Source organism: Lepidothrix coronata, unplaced genomic scaffold (assembly GCF_001604755.1).
Source record: "Lepidothrix coronata isolate B3197 unplaced genomic scaffold, Lepidothrix_coronata-1.0 Scaffold68, whole genome shotgun sequence".
Lineage (NCBI taxonomy): Eukaryota > Metazoa > Chordata > Aves > Passeriformes > Pipridae > Lepidothrix > Lepidothrix coronata.
In genome coordinates, this window is record NW_016690248.1 from 2,223,307 (window position 1) to 2,249,494 (window position 26,188).

A 26,188-nucleotide genomic window follows, 5' to 3' on the forward strand; every position below is an offset into this window, starting at 1 on the left:
TGTCCCGGGCGGGGGATGGAGAGGGGGCCGCCCCGCCCCCCGGGGAGGCCCCGCCCCCGGCCAGGCGAGGGCGCAGAGCAGGTGCCATTTTAAGTGTGGGCAAGGCGGCCTCACTTTCCCCCTGGTCTAGGCAGAGGGCTGGTGACCGGCTTGTTTTGGTTTAATTTTTTTGTTTGTTTGTTGGTTTCTTAAACGCAACATTAGGTCTTTTGTAAACGCTGGCTGTTCGCGGCAGGGTCAGCCCACCTCCTTAGCGCTCTCTCTCCGTCGCCGGGAGGGCTGTGGTGACGCTGTTGTTGTTTCCCTGCGGAGGCTGCCGGCGTTCCTCCTGCCCGCGTCCAAGATGGTGGCGGGCGGGCGCCGAGCCGTTGCCTCTGTGCGCGGCGGCCTCGCTGGGGGGCGGGGGCGTTTCTCTCCGGTGTTTCTGCCCATTTCCCGTGTCCTATCTTCCTTGCTGGAAGCCCAGGGTGTTGTGGAGCAGGGGTGTCGGCAGCCCTCCCCGTGAGGAAATCCGCTCCCTTCCCCCGCTGCTGGGCCTGGCCTGTCGGTGCAGCACCCTCGGCAGCAATAGAACTGGAGGAGAGGGAGGTTTTGCCCGCCTGAGGCGCGGTGTGAGGCCTGTGCTGGAGCCAGGGCTTGATAGCGCGCGCCTGCCGTTGCTGAGGGAAGACATGTACGCACTGTGCCTTTGAGGGCCACGAGTGGCCATAAGGCCTTTGTGCATGCATAGAGGAAATTTGCGATGGGGAGAAGGCAAGTTGTTAAACGTGTGAGGTTGGTGTCTGTCAAGAGGATGTTGCGCTGGGAAATGGGTCCATGGAACAGTCCTGACAGGACCTGTGATACCAGGTGTGCCATGGCTCCCAGTGAGAGATATGAATTGGGTATTGCCTGTCCAAGATCAGGACTTACAGTGCCAAAGGCATCTTGGATAAAGCGTTAAAAGGAAAAGTCTGTAGCACAAATAGTCTCTGTTTAGCGAAGAAAAGCCTTAGATTTTTAGAATAAAAAAACAGTATGCACCCACGCGCTATTCCTTAGCTCATTTCCCTACCTGATCAACATGTCACATTTGTTTTGAAGTGGCTGAACATGTCATTGAGTTTCAGCTGTCAGAACAGCATAAAAGACTTGGGTAGTGTAATAAACCCAGAGTCTCTAAAGGCCTGACTAACAACTTAACTAAAATAGTATTGCTATGGCTTTTGCACAAACTTAACACACACTGTTCTTTTTTCTTAGAACTCCCCAAAGACACCTTGAAAGTCTGGATACAGCTGTTTGTTGAACTATGGCCACAGCATCAATGAGGTTTATTTTTAAGAGTGAAATGGAAAGTTGGAAACACTGGGTCGAAACCTTTCCCAGGAACAGTGGTCACTTCCTGAAGACATGGGAGGAGGAATCAAGTTAAGTGCTTCTCTGTAATTACTAATCTTTCAAAGTTGCATAGTCTTTTAACTACTGCATAGAAAATGGGTATACACCAATCAGTGACTTACGATCATGAATCTCTGTCAACAGTTATCAGAACCACCCAAACCACATATAAAGCCTGATTACTGCTGTGAGCAGAAGTCCACACTTTTACTTCTGTGGGGGTACATCAAAGAGCATGATCAAACCTAAGAACTGAGAAAGACGAACAGCAATTAATGCTGCATCTTTATTACAGTGGACCCGGTATGATCTTGATTTTACATCCGAACTAGGCTTCTGCTGTACATGCATTACTCTTCTGGAAAAAGAAGTCAGCTCCTTCCTATTTCTCGTCTTTCAAAGCCAGTGTTGCACAACCAAGCATCCAGACGTTGTAATTCACGCTGTAGAGCATCCTACCCACTGAAATGAATGGGAACTCTAATGAAACTAAGATGTAAGGATGGCAACATCTACCTTAGAGTAAAAATGGAAATGCCAACTATGCTATTAAAAAAGGCCATAATATACATGAGAGAAGAACCATGAGTCCTACCATTATGGTATCTATTAATCTTAAACTTTACAGCATTAAAATATGGGAAGTTTTTATTTGTTTGAAACACAGACCGTCTTTTGAAAAAGATATGAGTAGAAAACAAACAGGTTGTAGTACACATTCTCCTTTTCATCTTTGTCCAGAACTCCCACTGTTTTCTGTGCAGGAAAAACCAATACAATATGGTCCAATGTCTGTAAATGATAAAGCAAAAAGCATTCCATTAATTTATTTCTGATTTAGTCTGGGTTATATTGTTTCATACATGTTTGAGACTCTTCAAGTTGCTTGGTTTATGCATGCAGCACGTATAAATATTAACACTTGGATATTGCAGTATTGCTTGAGCCTCTTGAACAATTTTTAAAAAATAATTTCTATACTGAAAAAAGCTTCTTACAATTAACTATGACAAGGTGTAGAATATAGTTCTTATAAAAATCTAGTTGTGTTGATAAACAGAAATTGCATAAATACTGCGACACTAAAGTTCAACAGCCAACTTGTTAGATGAAGAAATGCCCTCAAATAGGGAGCTGTACTCTGATTCCTGCAGCCATTCTTAGCTTTGTCAGCATGACAGCTAGAATAGAGTAAATTTAACACCAGAAGAGCTATGGTCAGTCCACCTTCAGCCTTGCCTACCTTCAGTGAAAAGGTTTGTACCTAAAGACTGCTGCATTTACTGAGGTGTGGTAGTTTAAAACATTCCTCCTAAAGCACACCAAAGTGCCAGCTTTCAATTATCATGCAAGTTACCTTTGTGGATAGTTTATACTCTTTTTTTTTTTTTTCTGGGCAGGGAACCAGAACTACTAAAATGCAGATGTGTGGTTTTCTGCCACCTTTGATAAGGAGACAGAAATTCCTGGGAGAGTGTCAGTGTGGTTAGTTAGGACCTGTAACCTCTTCAACTGCTGGTACTCAGTAGAGGTGATCTGCCTGACTGACTCCAAAAGCAATAATCCATTGTTTGAACCGCCTTGTCTCTCTCCTGCACGGAGTTACCTCTTCTGTGGGACACCGATCAAATCCAGGTGATGTTGCACTTGAATAAATGAGAAATTTTTGTGAGGTCCATTTTTCCTGTTCTGCTGGGATGGCATGAACTCACAGTGGGAAGTAGAGTCTCTTAAATCAACATTGAGATTGAGGTCATGAATGTACCTTGGGTTACTTTCTCTTTGCTTTTACCAAATGTTATACATGATTACTTGGTAGAAAATAAATGAAGCAAAGAAAGAAATGGGGAGAGATAAGGCTGTTAGGTAATCCAATCAACTTTCCTGCTAGTACAGACTTACTTAGCTTGTTTATTAGTATGTTTCAAATTATTTTTTAAATAACTAAAAGAATTCCTCTGAAAAATTTGCACGAGCTCTGCTCTTCACTGCCAGTAAGATTTTCTGACATTTGGTCTTTCCCCACCCTCTTTTCATTTACTCCTACTTGTTCCCATATGTAGAAGCCCAAGTATTTCCTCTCCATCCTTAAGGTTTGCATTACTTAAGTATTTGCTGGCTGGAGACACGTCTCCATGTACCTCTGCTTTAACAAAACTGGATGTATTAAGCTCTTTTAACCCTTCTCTATAAAACCACTCTTCCAGATAATTCTTTCTGTTGCTCCTTAAATTGCTTCATTTGCCTCCATGTTACGATGGATGACACAGAAACAATGCACATACTGGCACTGAGTCTGCTAGGGAAAAGTTGTCCTTTTGGAAAAGTTTCAATAAGCTTGAGCTGCCAAAATGACTTTGCATCACATCAGTGCTCTGCATCACTTGGCTGTGTTTTTGAGCACCCTAAAACAGGGTTTACTACCCTGGATCTGTGGTGTGTCTTTTACTTGCTGATATTGGACCTGTGTGCTGAAGGCAACCCTGCATTGAGCACTAGTGGCTCAGGACTCCCCTGCTGTTTCATTTTCTGTGCCAGCTCAAAGTCATTGGAGGGCTTTGTTTCCAACATTCGTAGCATTGCAAAACTTTTGCATGAAGAAAACAGAGGAGATATGATATATTTGGATTTTAATATTTCAGGATTGTCTACAAGATTTATTTTCAGCAAACCCTTGTTACTTTTTACTCAGTGAATATTTTCAAGATAAACAGGGGTAAATTTGGGGGGTTTTATTATTTGTTTTACTTTGATTTTCTGTTTGCTTAACCACTCATCATCATATGCTTTTTGTTAACCCAGTAGGAAAAAATATCCTCAATTTCTGTAAGAATTTTACATTTTAGGAATTAAATGTAACAATCCAGAAGTTACTTTCTCAGAGAAAGGGATGATGACTTTTGATTGGGCTTGTAATTTAGGATACACCTTTGCCTGCTTTCAGCTTTGCCATGTGGTTTACCAGTTCCCTCTAATAAAAGCAAGGATGCAGTATTTTGCTGGCAATAGTGCTATCTGTAGTTTCACTACTGTGAGCTGCAGTGTGAACTTCTGCTGTGGATACATGCCCGGAAAGATGCATGAAATAGGTACTGGCCTCATTCATTTGACCGTCACTTCAGGTTTCCCTACATCAGTGTCATGCAATTGCCATATAATTGTCCCTCTCTCCTACTGTGATCCTGGCACCAGGCAGAGTGGACTGATCTGATCTTGGGTGACCTAATTAGTTGTGCTCAGCACACAGGTTTGATATATGAAAGGTGAAACCATGGAGGAGGCTGGCTAGAAATGGGCGTTGTGTGGCTGTAGTATAGTGCTATGAGGTGAATGACAGACCAGTGTTACTTGACCTAATGCATTTGCAGTATCCTTATGCCCTGTCCCATTCAGTGTTGTGCACTGGGTCATAGAGAACTTGGGGGATAGGACACAAAGGTCTCAATCCCACCACAACCACCAGGTTAGCTTTGTGCGTAAGAGTACTGCCAGTGAAGGGAACTGCTCCTGTTCGCCCATATGTTGTTTAGATTCCTTGCTAGTATGCTCCAGACTTTCCAGATTCATTCCCCGAGGGTGCAGCAATTCAGCCCTATTTTGCTGTCAGCACAGTATTACTGCCTCCTCCAGTGTTTGGCAACCTGGCAGTTTCTGGTGTAATGGATAGATATTTTGGTGTGACAGCAAGGTGTGTGATATTTATTCTACCCATACTCCACACTGATTCAGCAAAACTGGAACTTCCTAACACGGCGCTTCTCTCAACCATAGTCTGGTAGAAATCCAAGACTGCTGACGTGGTATAGTGTGGTATGGTATACCCAAAGAATCATGCTGGGTATCTGTATATCTGCTCATTTTGTGGTAAATCCCATGTGTTAAATTTTCTGCTTTTAGAGGAGGCATCTCATGCTGAAGCATCCATGACTGCAGAATGAATCCACTGATTGATTAGAAAGACAGAGAAAGGAGGAAGAAATAGAAAAGGAATGGGCCTGAACAAAGAATAGATGAACCAATACCTTGTTCTGCCCAAAGATACACAGAACTGTATCCTTATGTTCCTAAAGGTTTTCTGAGTGTTGAAACTTCATTGAAAACCTGTTCTTTCAGTTAAATGGGATTCTACCACAAAATGGTGATAAACTCAGCTATGTGTATCTTTTCTGATGAGAACATCCAACTGCATTGCAATGATGTGCCAGTGCCAAAGTGTTTCTGTGTGTAGGTGAAAAGATGTTAATTAATACTCAGACTGGTGAGGTGCAACTGATTTTCATGGCAATTCTAAAATCATCAGTATGCTTGATTGTTTATCCAGTTGTCTCCATGCCGATTCAGAAGCTCAGCCACAGACACCTCCATCTGAAATTCTTGGCCAGAGTTTATTCAGTCCCAGATTACCGCCAGTGCATGTGGAACCTATGTCATAAGGAGGCATTTTTTATGAGGTGCTGTTAATTTCAATGCACAAGCTGAACAGAACAATAGAGGAAGCACGCAAAGGGGGCACACATCAGCCACTGTGGTTTCTGGTTCATGCCTGGGCCCCTGATCCTCAAAGAAGGAGACCAATGTCAGAGACATCTGCACATGGAGATCAACTTGCAGGATGAGGCAGGGTGAAATTCTGGTGGTAGAATTTGATTAATTGCCTTACGATTTGAAAACAGTTCCATCTGTTTCTTCCTGCTTTCTGTGCATGTGGTGTGTCTTCTCTGTCTTTAAAATCTCTCTTCTGGAAGAGTTTGAGGAGTTTGATGATTAGCTTCTTCTCATTGCCCTTCAGACAGCTCTAGATATTTTCTCCATCTTAACTCAGTTATATGCTCTATGATATGAAGTATGAGTAAGGGGATGTCTGGATTTTCCTGTCCTTTCAGGTAGCCTATGTTAACATTAGTACTGTCATTCTGTGTACAGCTTCTCGGATATGCACTTCTCTTTTGCTCTTTGGTTTTCTCTTTCATTTCTATTTCTAGGTTGGATTGTATAAATGATGGCTCTTCACTGTTGTGACTTCCCCTTTGCTGCTGTGGGTTAAGCGTCTCTTTCAGTTCTGCATGTAAAAGAGAAAAAAAAAAGATGAGACCAAAGGCTCTTATGGTGCAGCTTTGTAGGTTTAGAAAGATCTTCCCTGGTATTTTATTGCTGTGGACTGATTGACATCACTTTAGCATGTCTCCAAGTGCCTATTAGCTCATCTCTCACACTGAGAAGTAAAGGCTCCCAAGAAGCACTACAGAGAAATTTATCGGTGAGGGTTAGCCCCAGTATAGACTGTACTGGTATGATCATTCAAGGCTGTATTCCCTCAGCTTCCATGTTTGCTCGTGATCGCTTCATTTTCTTTTAAAATTTGCTGTGCAGTATTTTTTTGTGCTATAAGGCTCTGGGGGAAACAGAGAAGATGAGGTACAGAGCTCGTAAGTGTTGTCTCCTCTCTTTTGCTCTTCAGAGGAGGTACCAGATCTGTCAGGGCAGAAAAAAAAGAGAAGTGGCACCAGCTGAGCAGGACAGGAGTAACACAACTCCTGCCAGATGCTTAAGTAACAGCATGGGGCTGAGCAGTTCTGCAAATGGGATATAGCCAGTACTTTAGGAATTTGCTGCAGTTCCCAGTGCCAGCTCATTCTAACTGGGCTAGCATGTTGTACTGTCCTGTAAAATTTTATCTAGTGTCTATCAAATCCCAGTTTGCATAAGTTGAAATATGGCTGAGTGTGAGATATCGCAGATCTTTTATTATACACTAGAGTACAAAAAGATTCAAAAGATGAACTGCTGCCTTGGATGAGGAGCTGTAGTAGGTTGGAGGGCTAAGGAAGCCTGAGTTGAGGCTCCTGAGTAACTAGCTGATTTTCTTGAAGAAGTTTGTTTTTAATAAGAACCTGCTGCTCTCCTTCCAGGTACTGCTTTCCCATCAGCAACACAAGAGCTGTCAGCGTTGCCTGTCCAAACTGAGGTATAGATGTCTGGGCACACATCAGGGTGGAGGTGGAATTTTGTTAACAGAGAGAACTAAGAACCCAGAGAACACAGAGCATTTGGGAACTGATGCCCTCTCTGGAATATTAAAAGACTTTCTACATACCTCAGGGGTTATGTCTAGATGGATGAGTGTGGAGAGTTGCTTGCCTGCTCTTATACTTTGAGCTACCAGGCTGCAGGCCAGCTCTGATATGAAAACTGAAACCACAGCATTGTGACACTGTGCTTGTATTTACCATAACTGTTCTCTCTGCAGGACTTATCAACACAGCTCTGAGCTTTTGGTAAGTGCAGTTACCTGATACACAGACCAGTCTGGATAACATCCATCTGGCTCAGACTGTAAGCAGCTGCATGCACCACCCTGCACGGGCACTTTTCGTGAGTTGCAGTAGTCAGCTCCCACACAGCTACTGCAGCAGTCGTACACAGATACAGTGAGTTGCTAGTCACTGTGCAGTGGAAGCAAACTGTTCCTGTGACAACAACACTCTTACCATATAATTTCATGTTTCATAGTATATAATCCCTTTGAATTGTAGAAAGTAAAATGTAAAAATGACAATATATTGAAACCAAATGAAAAAAAATTAAAACCAGAGCAGCTCTAAACTGACATATTTAAAATTACTTTGAAATGAAATTAAGCTGTTCAATAACAAATGGGTTTCTTGTGGCTCCAAAACAAACAGTAAGGAATGAAATACAGACTTAGATGTGCATAAATGATTTAGGTGGCGAATGGGGAGGAGATGGTCATAGAGGGCTGAGCTGAAGAAAGTACATTTGCAAGTTCCTGAAAAACCCATGTAGGAGAGAGTTCGACAGAAAAACTGAATACTATGACTCAGCTTGATCCAGATAAGGTTTTCATAGGGGAATAAAAGGCAAAACCTTTGATCTTGGTTGCTGTGATAGAAAATTGAGTAATAAATAATGGTTCTGTTAATGTCTTAATCATAGCTTATACATAATTTTCTCTTGCCAACATTCCTTTGCTTCTAGTTGTACTTTGACACAGCATGATTGCATGAGTGTCCCAAGTAAACTCAGTAGCTCTTCCAGGAGGAGGCCTGACTCCTTGTAGCCCACCAAAGCTGGATGTGTCAGAAGAAAGGGACTGGATGAAAAGCAGCCAAGGGGACTTTCTGGCTGGGGATTGTGTAGCTAGCCATCAGCCTGCTTTCATGGAAACACTAATAAGAGAAACATCCCCAGGGAACCATGTGGGCAAATGACACCAGATGGATCTAGGGAGTTCAGCTTCTTCCTTAAGCAACATCTGCTGGTATTGGAAGTATCCAGAAAGCCACACCACACTTAAAAAATAAACAAAACAAAAAACAATCTGCAACAGGAAGAACAACCCAAGGTAAGTTAGCTGCAAAAATCTGCATTTTAACATAAAAGCTTCATGAAAATGTTGCGTAGCAGCAGTCATGCCAGATAGAGATGATTCAGTATCATAATTGAGTCTGAGCCGAATGAGATCTGGTCATGTCCAGAACTTTCAAGTATTAAACTCTTGATCCTGCTCAAAACATGATTATTTACTATGCCTTCTGGTTTACCTGCACATCGCTCCTAAAGTATAGGGAAATCAAATCACTTAAAAATTTTGGTAAGTGAAGCTTTCTTGGATTCTTGTGTTAGAGTCTTGTGAACTAGTTAAAGGCAGAAAACAGATACAAAATGGGTACATTGATCGAACGGCAGGAAGAGGGAATACCAAGGCTTTGAATAGAAAACCTATAAATTTATAAGAAAATATATGAGAAAGCATATTTTTGAAACTATTATCCCTAATAAACAAACAAAGAAAAAATGTAGTGCTACAGTTACATTCTGTGAAATTCTCAATTTTGTGATTGAATTACTACATTTTGTGATTGATAAATAAGTTGGTGCCATAGTGACTACCTGTATAGAAAGCTGTGCAAGTTTCTGGAGCCCAAGTGAAAACTGAGTTATTTATAGTTTAACATTTAATTTCTTTTTATGCTCCATATCTTTGAAACCAGTGTCATTTTTAGCTCGTCAAAGTACAGAGGCACCAGTTTTGTTTTTCCAAACCTATGTATTTAAGGAAGTGTGTTTAAACGGTGCTGGCAACCTTGTATTTCTAAATGTTAGTGTTCTGGTTTTCATCTAAATAAAGAAAGCAGGATTTGCAGTTGAAAAATAAGTTTGTAGGCTCAAAAAGTACAGTCGGAAAAAATATGTGGAGAAACAAAAATGCCAATCAACAATATCTGTGTTAAAATTGGACCATAACACCTGCTGCAATGTTACTGTTACCAGTGCAGTTGCTGTAGAAAGCAGAGTACCAGGGCCAAGTACAGAAGCAAGAGCAATTAACTTTTAGCTACTCCAGCAAGGCAGAGCCCTGTGAATCACACTAGGAAGCATAGATCAAATCCTCTTATGTAAACATCATACAGGGCTGGCACTAATCCTCCTCACACCCGAGGAGGACTGCTGATGTGGCATTCTCCAAACGCACATTTGCTTTGCGTAATTGTGGGCAGTCGTTCTTGGGCACAGGAGGCCTAAGTGTAAGCCTTCATATTGTCTGCTCGGGGTAAGCAAAACTAGATGGGGAAAAGCAAACTCTGGACATGGCCATGGTCTGCTAGGGCCACCTCATACACCTCTTGTCATCGCTGCTGTCCGCAGAGACAGGACATCCTTCCCCCAGCACACCAATGTCTCATGCCTGGGTCCAAGCCCATGAAGAGCTGGGTGGCCCATCTCAGTCCCAGGTCCTGCTGCATCTCTGGAGTCATGTCATCGGTCTCCTCCTGGGTTTCCCAGCAGTTGTCTGCTTCAGTGCAGAATGCTGAGGACTCATCTCCTGTTTCTCACCAATGTTTAACTTGCTGAATCAGAACTCCATGAAATGATTCAGACCTGGTTTCTGGTGACTAATACTGGGCACTCCCTTCCTCCTAGGCAGTGGTAGCTCCTCAGTGCTCCCAAGCCCTGTTCAGCCAGGCAGCTACAGGATTGGAGACCAGATGTGTTGCTGTCCCACTGAACAAGTGGTGGCTGGTTTTTGTTTATACAGCAATGCAAATTTTTAGTCTGAACTTATTTTTTTTTCTTTTTGGTCTGTGCAGCTTTATGATCAAACAGTATAATCCCTGCATGCACAGATCCTATAGTTTATAGAGCTGGTCTTGAAGAAAGTCTGGGTGGAGTACTGTGAAATTCCTGTTGTTGCTTTTTTCATTCATCTGGGATCAGATGTGGAATAAAGGAAATATCTTAGGATGAAGACTTTATTACAGGCATAGTTTTCTCTATGTAAAGCTTTCTTCTACCATGTTATTTTTTTATTCACACAAAGAAGTCTAAAACTTAGAGGAGCACTTTGAGTAAGAGCTCTGGCCCAACTACATTTTGCCTCTCCTTACCCATAAAACACAAAAAAGTGTAATATCATACAAACACAGCAATTTCCCACACAGAGAACCATACAGCATCACTGCCAGGTGCTCTCTGCAACTTTTTCCTATTTTGTTCAGCAAGAATTTGAAAGCATTAGCAGTTTGATCACTGTTGTAATTTCCATGGTTGCAGGAAGCCCAGCAGTCCTTGCAGGCTCCAGCATGAGACTGCCTGCTCAAGTCTCGGAGATACCCCACATTCTTCATTCTAGATTATCAGTGAGACAGAAATGTTTGTTCTGCTGTCCAGGTCTATCCATCGTGTGCAATTTGTCTCTTTAAAGTTTCCATGCAGAAGCCACTGACATCCCCAGAGAGTTAAACCTTCTTAGCTAATCTTCTAAAAAAGCTTCAGAGACCTTTTGGCCTAGGCTGGATCTTCCTCCTATGGGTTTTCTTGGGTATCTTCAGATTTTGTCTCTTAAATTAGATAATTTCTCATCCTCTGAAATATCTCTGGTGTATGCATGAATATGAAAGGTACTCTGCAGACCTTGTGGTGGTTTGTGCTCTGTCTTAATCTGTCAGTGTCAGTGTAACTGGATGATGCAGACTCCCAGTCAAAACCAATAACACATTCAGCTCTTGACTGCAGGAAAGTTTGCTGCTATTTGGAATTACATTTCTTACAATTATTGCAAAGCTTTGGCTCAGTTGTTCAGGAAGCTGCTGAGTAGGATTTTTTAATAGTTCCAGTATGGGAAGTTCAAGATGATGTACCTGTGGTCAGGCCATTTTCCACCACCCAATGTAAAACCTCACAGTTATCCACTGTGACACGAAAAAAAAAAGCAAAGGCACATTGTGGTATGTCACCTGATACTACACCCAGTTGCATTGCTCAAAACCTTGCAAATTTAAGGTAAATGGGTTATATTAGAGCAATAGCTTCTATTCTTTGTCTTCTGTGAATATTTCCCTAATACCTGGGCAAAGCAGGATATTTCACACTTCTTTCCCATGACATGCTGTGAAATGTTTGGCTGTTGTCCTTCAAGTCTGGTAATGTCAATCTGTTTTTTTGTTCTTACTTAGAGCTCAGTTTTGATGCCACATGAGGCAGCATCCTGACAAAGAGGAAACCCGAGGGCACAGTTGTAGTTTCAAATACTCCAACAGGTTTACGAAGGCCACTATTGCACAGTGGCCTAGTTTAGAACTGTCACAGGGAACAATTAATCTTTGTCACTCCATACTCATTCTAGAAGCACTTGAAGCCCAAAGAAATCCCTGGAGCCACATTTCTTCCTGCCAGCTCTCTGTAGAGGGGCTCAGTTCTGCTCCAGAGCACATTTACTTGCTTCAGTAGCCCGGAACCCCTCCAGGGTTGCTACATGAAGGCAATTCCCAGTACAATAGCAATAGAAATACCAATCACACAACATAATCCACTGAGTTTTCACAGACCCTGAAGCTGATGGATGATGAATTTCTTTTGGCCTTTGCATTAGCCGGTCATTAGTAGCTCCTGGTGTTATTCAGGCAGTACATTTCCTTCCCCTTCAGCCTCCTAAGTATTTTCCATGGATCATATTTTCACCAAATCACAACTCTTCAGCTGTTAATTTCTGCAGAGAGCCTGGACAGCTCTTCACATGTGTCGCTCCAGTTGTTGGGTGCCGACATCTCTGTAGCTCCTGCTTTCCTGGATGCAGCTTCCCTCTATTTGGGCAACTCCATCTCCTTTGGCCTTTGTCTCTATATCATCTGCGAATACCACCTGTCCAGGTGTCTCTAAGAAACAGATTCTTTCACCTGACCCATGGGATGCCTATGAATGCATTGCAGTTGGGCCTTTTCCAACTGTTTAGTCACTTCACTAGAAATGTTTCCTTGAAATGCTGCATCTGGTCTAAATGACTCACCCTGAGGCTGGGAATTCACAGCTGATACCTTTAAAAAACACCCTAAATTTCTCAGTGTTTATAGCTCTGTCAGAAGCCTGTTCATGGCATTATCAGTGATGTTATTTTCTGCAGCTGACAAAGTATGTTACCTTTCTGCAAATTCTTTTCAAAGTAAATGTTAATACAAAAGTTTCTAGTCTCCCACTGGGCACACAGTCTGCCTGTATTACTCATTCCAAATTCAATACACAAAGTTCAGCCTCATCAAAACTGTCTTCTGACCAGAAGCAAAGGGAAACCCCCAGCAAAAGCTTCCTTAATGCAAATAACCACCCCTGTGGAGGTTGCCCTTTTGCTGCTTTTTTGTTTGCTGTTTAATCGGCATTTCCAAGGAGCCAAATTTCTGCTTTTTTCCTTCCTGCAAGAAACAGAAAAGATTTATAAGGCTCTGCTTTGCAAGATGCATGGCCTACATATTAAAAATTGTGACAAAAGATTTTGGCCTTGACATCCAGAAGCACTGTTAAGATGCTGTCCTGCTTTACCTTTCCCTTTAGAGAGTATTAGCTTAGTGACTGGAAAGCCCCCCTACTCAAGGCCAACAAACTTCTTTTTAGAAGTGCTTTTTCTGTTTTGTGCCCACTGCCTTAAGTGCAAAGTACACAATGGCTACCAGGGAAAAGCCCAGCATGGAGAGCAGCACTGCCCTCCTTTACTGCTTCTGGCTCAGAGGCAGCGATTAGGGTATAAAGCTGGATAACGTGTTATTAATAAAATACAGCACCATCACTTGGAGGAAGTGCTGTCTGCCCTAATAAGTTCAAACTACTTATTCCCTCAGCTGCCTAGGCACTGGGTGTTGCAACCTAGAGGCAACTGAGTTGCTAGAAAGTTAATGGTTGAGTTAAAGACCTGCTCAGGTTTTTGCGGAAGAAGGCCTAAGTTAAGTCAAGGCAATGATGGGACACTCAGAGGACTCTTCTGAATCTGGCACTTGAACTGGGAGCTATCCCTGCAGACTCCTACTTTTAGGTGACCAGACTTGCTGCTAATATACTTTTCTTGGTAAATGAACGGCAACCAAGGCAATTTGCCAAACTGTCTTGTCCTCTTTCTTAGAGTGAAAGAATCACTCACACCTCTGCCAGTTTGTTTACTGTGTGGTCAAAGATTTGTAGCGTGATCAAAGGCACTGATCCAGGTGGGTTACCAATACTTTTGCAATAAAATAAAGGCTAGAATAATTTCTTACTGTGGCAGTAAAGTCTCACTTAACTTTATAAGCTCTTTAATGTAGAATGACTTTCATATAATACAACAGCTGACGTGTAAAGATAAACAGCATTATTTTATTTTTTCTGTGACTCATTTGACATCAGTCCACATTTATTCATACTTTGTGGAGCATAATGATAGGTGGAAAATTTATTTTAGTTACCAAGCAAATGAATATTTTAGTTCATTTAATTTATAGTGTATATCTATCTTTATAGTAAAATGTAGACATTTGAGGCCAAAGTCTTGTCTGAGGCCTATGGCTTGTGATCTCAGATTTGTAGGCAGCAGACAGCTTTTTTTATTGCTTTTTGTCTATGGGAGAACTAGAGTTAGTAATGCTGGTAAAATAACAGCTGCTGAACTTTATTTCCATATGATCTAGCAATTATAGCACATACCATCACCTGATAACTTAGTTGTTATTTTTTACAGTCCTCACTCTGGTGGTTTCAGATATTTGAATTCTTTCTCCTTCTCCCAGTGTATCAGATGGCTCTAAACAGTTAGTGTGGTCCAAGAGACCCAATACAGAAAGCTCTGCTTTTTTTCTTTTCTTCATGGGGAAATTGCTTAGTAAGCAGTGCCTTCAGGGCTCATGAATAGAAATACTGGCTGCATGTCCAAGACTCCTGTCTCTGTGCCTGTCTCCTTGCTCAAGGAAGGCCAGTTTTCTTAATTTTTTTCCATCATTCTGAGTGTGAATGTTATTGATCCCCTGTTGCCAAAGATATCCGAGATCTGTCCAGCCATCTGCTATACCCCTAAGACTGTGATGCTGCACCTCCCATCTCTGTGGTATGACTCCAGGAGAGAGATGGAACTTTGGCAGCCTCTGGTCCCATCACACCTGGTTATCCTACTGCCTTCAACTTACCTAGCATATTGTAAACTTTTTATTATCAGTAAAGACTCTGACAAAAGAGGAACCCAGGAAGTTATACAAGTTAAAAATTACTCAATTATAAAAGCACTTATCTTCTAAAGTGATCAAGAGATCAGTCATGGACTATTTCTCTTACTCTTTCTTCCAGCTACAAGACACTTCCACAAATACTATATAAAACCAATAAGCAGCTAAATGCTGTATGATGCTGAAGAATTTATATATGCCTGTTTCAGTTCTGCAATGTGTGCCATTCCTATGAATCCAGGCATGAAGAGCAAAAACACCTGTATTTTAAAAATGCTAAAAGAAATTACTTAAATACAGCTATTGGAAGTGGAACAAAGGATGCCAGCTTCAACAGGGAATCGACTTTTCTGGGTGTTCACAAAGTTGTGCTTTCTGCTCGTCTTACTTTGTTGATTTTCTGTATCTCCATGGTCCCATCACTTTTTGTGCTTGACTGCTGAACAGCTTTTGGTCATGGGCTTCTTTTGACTAAACAGACACAGCTGAAGTTTTCATGCTGCCTGAATTCTTTAACTGGAAAAGACTCAAGACAAATATGAGAGGCCACCAGATTCCTTCCTGTCATCTGTAAGTAATTTTCAAAGACTACAGAGAATGTTGTAGACAAGTCAAGTTTTCAGTAATCTCAGAAGGAGAGAGGGAATATCCTAAAGTAAATACCAAGTAGTATATGTTGTCTGTCCTGGGAGGCCAACATGCCAATCTAACTGAAAATATGCTCTTCATTAGAAAACTGCTTGCAGCTTTAATCAGCTTTAGCTGATTTTTTTTCAGAGTAACATATTTACCAAGGTGCAGGGCAACCTTGAGTATAATGTGACCTCTCACTCTGTTTTAGTAGGAAAAAAAATCAAATATCATTTTGTGCTGAAAATTCCCTTAATTATCATTGCAACACACAACAGACCTACTTCTGACAAGCCATCCCTAATGCCTTATGGAGTTAGGAGAATTAATGTGAAACAGGAAGTATGCTGATTGTAAGGGCTGGGCTTGTTCTCAGACAAGACAGTCGGTGGTTCCATGTGAAGTCAAGAAAAAATCGGCAAATAAAAGTTGTACCTCTTTAAATCTTGAAGGGTATTTACAGGAGAATTTCTGGAGAGGAGTGTACAGAAATGACAGTAAAGACTTCTTCAGTAAAGAGCATGTGTTTTTGTGCCTGTGTTACATGGATAATTACATGAATGCTACCTGTAGGCAAAAATGTAATTTATGGGTTTCTACAACATAACCCATACATTGGTGGAAATAATTATATTAGTAATTAAAGGTATACCTTACACATGGATTCTAGGATCAACAACTGTGGGAAACCACAGCAGGTTCAGTATTGGGTTTGGTGACGAGATTGTGAAAGAAGGAATCCTGAGCTGCAGATACTCCTTGTTAGCAGCAGTGCCTTCAGATGGCATTTCAGGATGTTGTTATGAGCAGTACTACTCCTAGAGATCCTTTTGAAACATTTTATAAAGTCACAAAATAATTACATTTTTGTCCAACCTTATTCAGAAAATAGGTACCTGAAGACAGTCATGACTTTTCTATATGCAGCCAGCCAGATCCCATGCAGAAGAGCTGTCTTCTGTTTCTGAGCACTGCATTTCTCTCTGGGAAACTTGTGAATGAAACAGTGAGACTGATTTTGTGGTGTAACAGCTCAAGTGGAAAAAGTGCACATGAATTCCAGAGGTTGGCTAAAAGTCTTAAACATGATACATTCATCCCAAACTCTATGTAGACTGGATATTTCAGCACTGGATTCTGTTATGAAAATTACTTCATTTCATTTAGTTGATTTATGATTTAGTGTACAATTTCTTTGGGAATCAGATTAATGCTGATAAAAGTCCAAATGTCCAAGTTTTCAAGGAGAAGTTCTCCCTTTTTCCCCCACCCCTGGTTCCAAAATCTAGAAGAAAAGCCCCCAGATCATTAAAGGTTTGTAGAATCATGGAATTATTAAGGTTGGGAAAGACTTCTAAGATCATCAGGTCTAATCATATTTAGCTAGCAACAATACTACTGTATGTAATAACAGGTCTGAACAGAAAGAATACTCAGTTTTTAAAAATTTTGCAGTTCTTGTGACAGATCCCAACTTTCTGGAAAAGTCTGAAGACATCCTTCAGATGTATGTTCCTGATTACACTCATCATCATGTGATTGCCTGGATTTAGCTGTAGCTTTCAGACTTTCAGCTTACAAGAAGATGTTTGGGGGCCATTCCCAAACATTTCTGTTCACTCATCCAAGCAGGACATAAGCTGTCCTCTAAAAATAGGGAAGCCAATTTAAAATTATTTTGTTTGGACCTGTATCCCGACATTGCACATAATTAAAGCACCCAGAGCCACATGAAAACACAGCTTCGAACCACAGGAGAAAAGTCATGGCTCAAGGATGTATTACACATACATGAGGACTACACGGATGACTTGACAGCTTACAGATGCTGGGGAGGAATACATTTCAGGAAGGCCAGGGCTGTAGATCATTGCCTGGCATCCCTGCAGCTTTGTAAGCTGTTCTCTCCGGGATCCGGTTTCAGAAAGGAATGCCGTCACGGGAGATTTTACCCGATGACTAAAATTGCTGACTTTCCAGCACAATGTTTAACCTCCCATTCCAGGCTCCACGCTTGCTTTATTTACTAATCCAGCCTGTAGCTGTTACATGGAGGAAGAATGGGGATAAATACTATGCCTTGGGAGCATATGTGTGAGTGGAGAAAGTACCACTCATCATCGCAGCACTGTAGTTGTAGAGGCCCAAAGAACTTCATTTTAGTCACAGCATGGATTGTGATTTGGGTTGTCACAGTAATCTCTCCTACAAAACAGTGGGAAGATCCCTCATTTGCAGTCAGGGAGCTATTACAAGGAGAGAGCGTGAAATGGAATAGGAGTTCTCTCTCAGCTTTGATCCCAGAAGAAAAATTACCTATAGAATAGAGCATCCCAGGCTGCAGTATATCTTCTGTTATGTTCTCTGTGCTGCGAGGGAGGATCTGGACAGGGTCCACTGCAAAGGCAACAGCTGCAGGGAGGTTTTATGACCACATGGTTTTACTAGACGTGGCTTTTTGGTATCAGGAGATTGATTTGGGACAACTTCTACAAAGTATATCTTTTGCTGTATTTCAACAAACCACTAGCCAAGGGTAAAACCTTTAACTGCTTGGAAAGATCAATAATACTTAAAGGATAACAGTTTCTTAATGTCACAGAAATACCAAGTTTCTTATTACCTGTTCTTTTATAGCAGCAAAAATATATCTCAAAATACAAAAGTTCAAAATAGGAAACCACGTAAGCATTGCTAACTTGTGCTGTGGACTTGGTTCAGTCGCTGTCAGTGTTCACATGTTCTTTATGAGTGACAAGGTTTTATCTTGAATCCCAGCTGAGTCATGGGATTTTATGAGATTATTCCCTCTTGTCCTTCCCCTCCTGTCAAAGAATGATGTTGGCAGCCATCGTGGAAGAATTTGAGACTGTAGGCTTCCTGAAGCCTAAAAAAGAGGAAGCAAACAAACCCACCTTTAATGTGTATATACACACAGAGGCATACACCCTTACACCCACAGGTGCATGTGTAGACAGTGTGTATGTGTCTCTGTCTGTGTGGAGGGAGGGCAGGAGAGAGAGAGAGAAACATTTCATGATCTGTGTGAAGGCAAGGATTTCAGGTTTTGTAAGGCAGTCTCTGGCAATGCCAACCCTCTAAAAAAAACATTAATGAAAGTTTGGAGGTACATAGCCAGTTTGGAGAAGACTCAGTGTGTTGCCAGTCTAGGCCCTTTAGGAGTTGGAACACTTATGGCTGAATCTTGCAAGCATTTGATTCACTTGAGCTTCTTTGCACATGGATAGAGGTGATAGTAGACAGAGGGAGCTACCCATGAAGTAGCACAAAAGCTTCATCTTCCAGCAAGAGATTCCAGCACCCTGCCACTGCACTTAGTTTTCTCACTCGTGGTGGTAAAGTTTGCATCATACTTTGTGAGGTCAGATGCTAAGGGCCCAAAAATTACATTCCTCCTCATGAGTAAGCTTTAGCATGATCTGGAATGACTCATGAGGTTAAAGGGTTGTAAGGCCAAGCCATTTATGAAAATACTCTTTTAAATATTGTCTGGGTTTTCTGAGAAGGAAATTTTGTATGAAAAGCATGAAAAAAATGCATCCAGTAGCTATTAAATATTTAAACATTTTTCAAGATTTGTAATTCTATATGCTGTAGACTCTCTTAGTTGTTTCTTATTTTTTCTATATGTCAAAAAAATTTTAAAACAAAAAAAATATATAAATGCCAGCAAATATTCCTACTATCCAATATATTCAGACTTAATTAACTTGTCAGGCTTGGTTTTTACCAAGCCCTTTCTGTGGCTATGACAAATTATATCTCCAGGTCTGATTATTCATTAAATGTCTACTGTGAATTTCAGGCTCCCTAATGCTTAAAATACAGTGCAGGTATAATGGGTTTAAAAATTAAAGTATGTTTCTTAATTTTATTTAATTTCAATTGCAGAATTTAAATTCTAAGGATGCTGCAGAACACATCAATTAACTATACTGAGCTAATTAACAATTATAATAATTTTTTTTTACTGCAGCACATATATTTTCAGACCTGAAAGAGATGACTGGATGGTTTATTACTGAGATTAGCTTAAAAGCTTTGTTTTTATTTCAGTGGTGGGCACATTTTAATCCACTTTTGGGGTAGATAATGAATGACTGAATCTCATTGCATTTATTGGAAAGATTCAATGATGAAATTAAACATTATTTTAGAGTATTGTTTCCCATGGTTTCTTGAGTCACATAATAAGGTCTTGGGATGAGCATCTCACTGATGTACTATAGTAAACTATAAAAACTGTGTTTGGGGAGCAGGATAGGTGAGGTTCTTAGTAGCTGATGCTCAGAAAATCCTGAGCCTGGCCCAGTGCACACCGATGGCTGCGAGGAAATTCCTTGAGATTCCAACAGATTCTGGCTTAGATGGGTTAGAGCTGTACGTCTGTTTCTCTGGAGAAAGTTATTTTATGGTTTTTGGTTTTTGTTATGAAGATGACATATCACATATTTATTTATAAATAATGAACTATTGTACCATATGGTTGACTTTATTTTCTCCATTCAAGGCTATAAGCGAACCATAAGCACAGACTTGGGTAAAATTTGCATGAGAAATTATTTGTAGCATGCAGCCAAGCACCACTTCATTATGCTCACAGGAAACCCCCTCCCTTCTCAACAAAACAGAAATTTAAAAATAGGACTGTGTATGCAGGGCCTGATGTTACCACTGCTGCCTTCAGCTGCACTCCTATAATTTATGACAGTTGTGTAGTTCGCGCAGATCTTCACAGGCTGAGAATACACAGAAAGAAATGTGATGTTTATGAAAGTGCCATTAGAGTAACGAGCAAGAAGGAGAATGAGCATGAAAAACAAGTTTTAAGGATAACACAAGCTTACCAGTGTTGTCCTGGTAAATCTTTTGAGCTGGAAAGGAAAACACCTGGACAAGTTGCCACAGATTGCTTCTCATTCACAAGTAGCTTCAAAATCCAAAGGAAATACTTTTCCAAGAGATTTTTCTGCTTCAGCTACTGCTGTGGGGCTGGGAAATGCATTAATTCAAGCAAGTGCTACAGCTTGTGTTAAAATCACAGATCGCAGAATCACAGAATATTCTGAGTTGGAAGGGACCTACAAGGATCATTGAGTCCAACTCTTAAATGAATGGCCCATACAGGGATCAAAACCACAATCTTGGGGAAGACCTCACTAACTCTAAGCTGAACTGAAAATCCACAACTCCTTGTGTCTTATTAAGCAAACACCTGTCAGGAAGATTAAGATTTGATAACAATAGGTTACATGTCTTGCTGCCCTTTTAAATGTGATATCTGTGATGATACTTTATTATCTCCTTTCCCTTCATAACACCTTCCTCTTTGGCATCCTCTTCTGCATGAAAGAAGCCTCTGAGGTCATCTCATCCATTTGTAATGTGTTTTCAAGTCTCTTTTCTGCTGTGGTGCCTGTAAGAAAACAGCTGCTGTTTAACAGTTAGAGAGAGGCACTCATAAAACAGGAGCTACAATAAATGTATAAGAAAGGGGGTTTTTTACATTTGTCAGTCTCCCTCTCTACAAAATGGTTATGGGGCTGTTCTTTTACAGTCTTATCTATGAAAGGCAACTCAAGTGCAACATGGAGCACTAAGAACCTGTGGGAGGTTCTTATAAACATTAATTAAATATTTTAAACTAATCATATGAACACCCAGCCCCAGTTAACTGAAGCTGATTACATAAGCAGACATTTTGCTGCTGTTGGACTTTCTTCACTGCTCAGCAAAAATAGCTGAAATAGCTGGAAAATATTTTTTTTCTGATTTGTAAAACTAGTTTGTGCCACTGCCAGTTTCGGATAGTAACATGAATCCAGTTTTACAATCTGAGATGGAAAGCCTGGTTGAAGCCATAGTAGGCAACAAGCAATAAAATAATCCTTAAATGCTAGATGTTCCTCAGTGCTGAATTGAAGCAGCTGCATTTAAGGCACTATCCGGCATTCATGGCATTCAGGGCAAATTATACCATTCAGTTTTTGAGGAAAGAAAATGAGTTCTGCAGTTAATGATGGTTTCAGTAGGGAGCAATTAGGATAAGACAAAAAAACCCCAACAACATTCTGTATTCTCTTTCTGGCACTTCCCTGGAGACTCTATGTGTGCAACTACACAAGTCATTTGACTTTGGGCAGAAGGAGATAACACCTACCTCCTCATGGTGCCATGAGATTAGCCTCATATTTGTAAAGCACTCTAGCAAGATTAAGTGTTACTTGGGAGCCCTACGGTCCTGTTTGTGACACCACTCCAATACCCGGAACTTAACAGAAGGCAGACATTCCTCCTGCAAGCCCATGGCAGAGTATGCAAACAGCCTCCACCATAGTCATTCTTCTAATGAAGCCACCTTTGTCAGGCTATGCTGTGTTTTAATTACAGCTTAATTGGCTTAGCCTGTCATTGTTAATGTGCAGCTGTTAATATTTTGCTGTCCTTGATCCTGTGGTTATACTTATATTGAGCAGGTTTATGTTTTGAGAAGCAGTGCAGATCAGTGGGAATAAGAAAACAGAAGTAGAAGGGCAGGATTGTTTTACATTTAGCATCATTTCTTAGATGTTTCACTTGCCCGTCTCTGCTTCTTTGGGAAATGGGAAGTATCCTTCCTCTCTTTTTCTAAGCATCTCTGCACTTTTCTGTGCTTGTAGGAAAAGCAACTGGGCAATGACCTAATTCAGTGCAAATGAAAGGGCTTTCGTCGCAAAGGATGGTAATTGGTGCAGTACTGCAGGTATGTGCAGGCACTGGGACTACTGAGAGAGGAAGACATCTGCCATAACAGGGCTGTAATCACCTTGTCCTTTCACTAATTGCTGAGAGCTGGAGCTCTTAAGTGCCATGCTGTATTTTTATATAAAATCTATTAAATTGCTACATCCTGGCCATTTTCTCCACCTGTTCCTATTAGCCCTCATTATCTCTGTTCCTTTAGCAGCCAGTCTCAAAAATGAATGCAGTTCCTGCATTCATGAAACTGGTATGGTAGAGGACACTGTAAAGAATAAAAAGGATACAACTGCTCAGTACAATAAAATGAAATGGGCTGTAGGCTTGGCTCCCCCTCTCAAAATTAAACCAGGAATCATCTTTCAAACACAATGCCTTGTGTCAAAGCAGACTCTTACCTATTTTATCACTTTTATTCTGTGTCACGGGAATGCTGACAGTCACTCATGCTTACATTTTCACATATTTTTCAGCATAGTGATCAACTGGGAAGATTTTCAGGAATAGGTAATATACATTGTGATTTTGTAATAGTTGGATTCTTCATTCTCAGATGTGAAATCTTCTCAAGCTTTCTTTTATCTCTTATTAATTTTATCAATCTCTTCTCCAAAAATCCTGATTATATAGTTGTGTGTTCCAAGTATGAATTTCTCCAGAGTGTTAGAAATCACAGGACAAGGTAAAGCAAATAATTGAAAGAGAAGACTGTTGGAGCACTGCAAAAGAATTCTGTTTTTCTTGCTACATATGCAGATCCATCCAAATATGTCCTCTTCAGAGAGGGTGAAACATGTTTCTGTCTGGCTGTGGGCTCATGATCTGTCCTCATTCAGCCCATCAGTTCCCTCAGTTCAGTGTATTTAACCAAGGCTAAAGGCTGGCTCATTCTGGCTTCTGGTTTCCAGGATGCTGATAATATTTTTTAAAACCAGATACTTTTTGGCACAATTTTTGTGCTGCTTGTTTATAGTTTGTGTCCAAAGGTTTTACAGCAGTGAGATTTGTTCTGTTTCTTTGAGAGTGCTCTGGGAAGACCTGAAAGGGGAAGACTAATGGAGTCTCTGAGAGGACTCTTTACCAAGAAGTCAAAAGAGGGAGAGCAGGACTTTCTGTAGCAGTTTACTAAAGAGCTCCTTGTTTGCCGTTGGAGGCAACAGCATTTTCTATGCTTACCATGATGACACGATAACAATACTAGAAACACAAAGGTACTCAGTAGTTGTTGTGTACTGTCATCATGTGCTTGTTTAAATACTTGTCAAAATAAGTGATTTTACAAAAAGCATATGAACTGTAAGGGCCAGCACCCTTTTGCTAGCTACCTACATCTTAGAGTGTATTTGTGCTCACTTTATGGCTAAACTAAAAAACCTTCTTTGATGTTGAGACCCTTTATTTTTCTGGCACAGATCACAAAGTGTGGACACAATTGAAATCACAGCTTTATATAAATATTCATTGCAAGATAACTTGAAGACAGCAGAATTTAAGGGCATCTGAAGGCAATGAAGGTAGCTTCAGGAAATGGAGTCTGATGTGATTATTGCTTGCAAATGTCATGGGCACACTGGGGATCACTTGATGGCAGAGGTTTTCTAATTGAACTGGATCTTTGGTACAGGATTCAGAGCTTTTAGGTGCAAAATGGTGGAAAGGCTTGCCTACAGTGTTTTCTTAAGCAAAGTAGAATTAAAGCAAAATACAGTAGCTCTCTGTAGAAAAATAAACATCCTGGGCTTCAGCAGAGTCTTTCAGATAGACTGTCTCCTTATTTCCCTATTGAATAGTGCTTTGGCTAGTATTTGAGAAAGGATGAAGAAAGGTAATGATAAATTCATTATAATCTTCTAAGAATTAAGAAACAGGACATAAAGTTATTCATTTTATGGATGAGTAACAGCTGAATCACAACTGAGACTTGAATTGGCAGACTCTTTGGATCTCTAATCCAAGTGAAATTCCAAAATAAGAAGTAATTTCAAAACAAAAAAATAAACTTTGAGGTTACCCATTTTTTTTTCCCCAGGACACCATTCTGAATGATGTATTTCTTTGTCCTTTATACATTTTTCCTCAAGTTTTTTGAAAAGACAGTAATTTTGGCTCTTTACCATGCAGTGACATGGGAAGCTCAAGAGAAGGAAACTGAAAAAGCATAATTTCCTCAGATTTTTGGACTGTTGAGAAGCCCAGCTCTTAGAAGTCCTGGGAAAACCTTCACATGACTATCTATTTTGGAACCTGGAGCTGGGTTACTGTGGGATAATTCATACGACCACACAGACTAATCACAAGGGCCTTGTTATTTAAACGTGCCGATTACTTTTTTTTTGCAATAGCTCCTGCTCTTCTCCACATCCCACAATGCATTCCAGAGCTACTATGTTAATTGGAAGTATATTCCTGTGTGTGAAGTGGACTTTAATTAGCACCTAAGGGGCACATTCTGGTGTCCTGACTCATGTGGCATGGGGGTGTACCTCTGTTGCTCCATCACAGCCTGTGGGACTTCTCATGAAGAAAGGTACTTCCTGGCCCAGATGAAGGCTGGCTTGGAAGCTCTGAGCCACCCAGATGGGATAAGAGACTCCACTGAATCTCCAGCATGGAATGCCATGGCCCGGGGCCCTAAATAACAATAGTTACACTAACACTTCTAATTATTTTGCTCAACTAATAAGTAACGTGAACGGCTCCAGATTTTAAGTCTATGAGCAAAGTAGGAACACTGTAAAATCTTGGATTCCAGGCAGTCTTGTAACAAAGTAATAACTTTGACTACTATGTGAGTCATCTGTAAAATGGGCCCTGAGTTATGAAGACACACACCAACTGTGGGGGTATCACAGAAAATTAAAATTAATGTCACATATTATTGTTTCAATTACAATAAAAGTACTGCATCTGGAAGTGCTGAGAAAAGTGGGAGGGGCAAAAGTCCACTGATTAGCATAATTACATCCATGCATCTGCTTCCCAAAAGCAGGCTGTGAATTGGTTTCAGCTCAGCGTCAGCACCTCCTGCCAGCCATGCAGTGAGACAATTGTGAACAGACGTCCCAGCTCCTGCTCTGTGGGATGAAGCTGGCAGCCAGGATGGAAAGAAACAAAAGGCACTGATTAAAACAAAAAGCCTAGTCTACAGGTTCTTCAGTCATGACATAAAAAGTCTTTTTTGTTGTTGTTATCTTAATGCTATTAATCGCCTTTCAAAGCCCTTGCAAAATGCACTTCCCTGATGATAATAAAACATTTCCTCCAAAATCAGTTCTCTGGCTCCTTCCTTGTTCTAAACCCACGTGCACTCAAAATCCTCACCTATCTGGACCATAGGTGCAGATGTCACTAAATACAGCTTCTTCGATGGTTACTACAGAACGATGCATGTTACTGTCCTTTTCATGGACATCCTATGACAATCCAGCAGGAGGAACCAGGGCCAACTTATAAATCACCTGAGCAGTGTCTCAATTGTGCTATCTCTGTGAGGCATCTCCTGCCCCATGACAGCTGGGGATTAAAATGTCAGCAAGTACTTCATGAAAATTGTTATCTATTAATTATTTCGTAACTCTGTATAATATTTATGAAACTATGCTGTAAAGAGTTATACAGACTTGAGAATTATTATCTTAATTGTGCTTTGACTGGAATTACAATGCACTGAGGTTACTAATCTCTTCTCAGTGAGCTAAATGGTAGTAAAATATTTTAAATCCTTTAAAGTGAGGAGAGAGATGAAGTTATTTAAACACAAAGTCCTGCCTAAAAGTACTCTAAGCAATAGATCCAGTACTCTAAGCATTATATCCATCACAAATATAGTAAGAAAATATATGAAAACTAAGAGATGAAAAATAGGTTTTAATTGTTTAATGTATTTCTTTTCTTGTTTTATCAAAATGTTGTGCCAGATTTTATTAATACCAAATCTATTTTAT

The 26,188-nt window shown here is 40.6% G+C and overlaps 1 long non-coding RNA gene across 10 annotated transcripts; it reads left to right on the top strand.

Moving 5' to 3' along the window:
* Positions 1-25,808, top strand: LOC108499049. Of its 10 annotated transcripts, none has more exons than XR_001875394.1 (5): positions 1-81; positions 1,243-7,345; positions 7,628-7,655; positions 8,377-8,743; positions 14,977-20,473. It is a non-coding gene; the product is annotated as an uncharacterized LOC108499049 (long non-coding RNA). The 10 variants fall into 10 exon arrangements; XR_001875395.1 differs by having other exon boundaries at positions 1,243-3,015; positions 7,290-7,345; positions 7,628-8,743; positions 14,977-20,471; XR_001875387.1 differs by adding an exon at positions 24,366-25,808 and having other exon boundaries at positions 1,243-8,743; positions 14,977-15,425.
* The last annotated feature ends 380 nt before the right edge of the window (positions 25,809-26,188 follow it).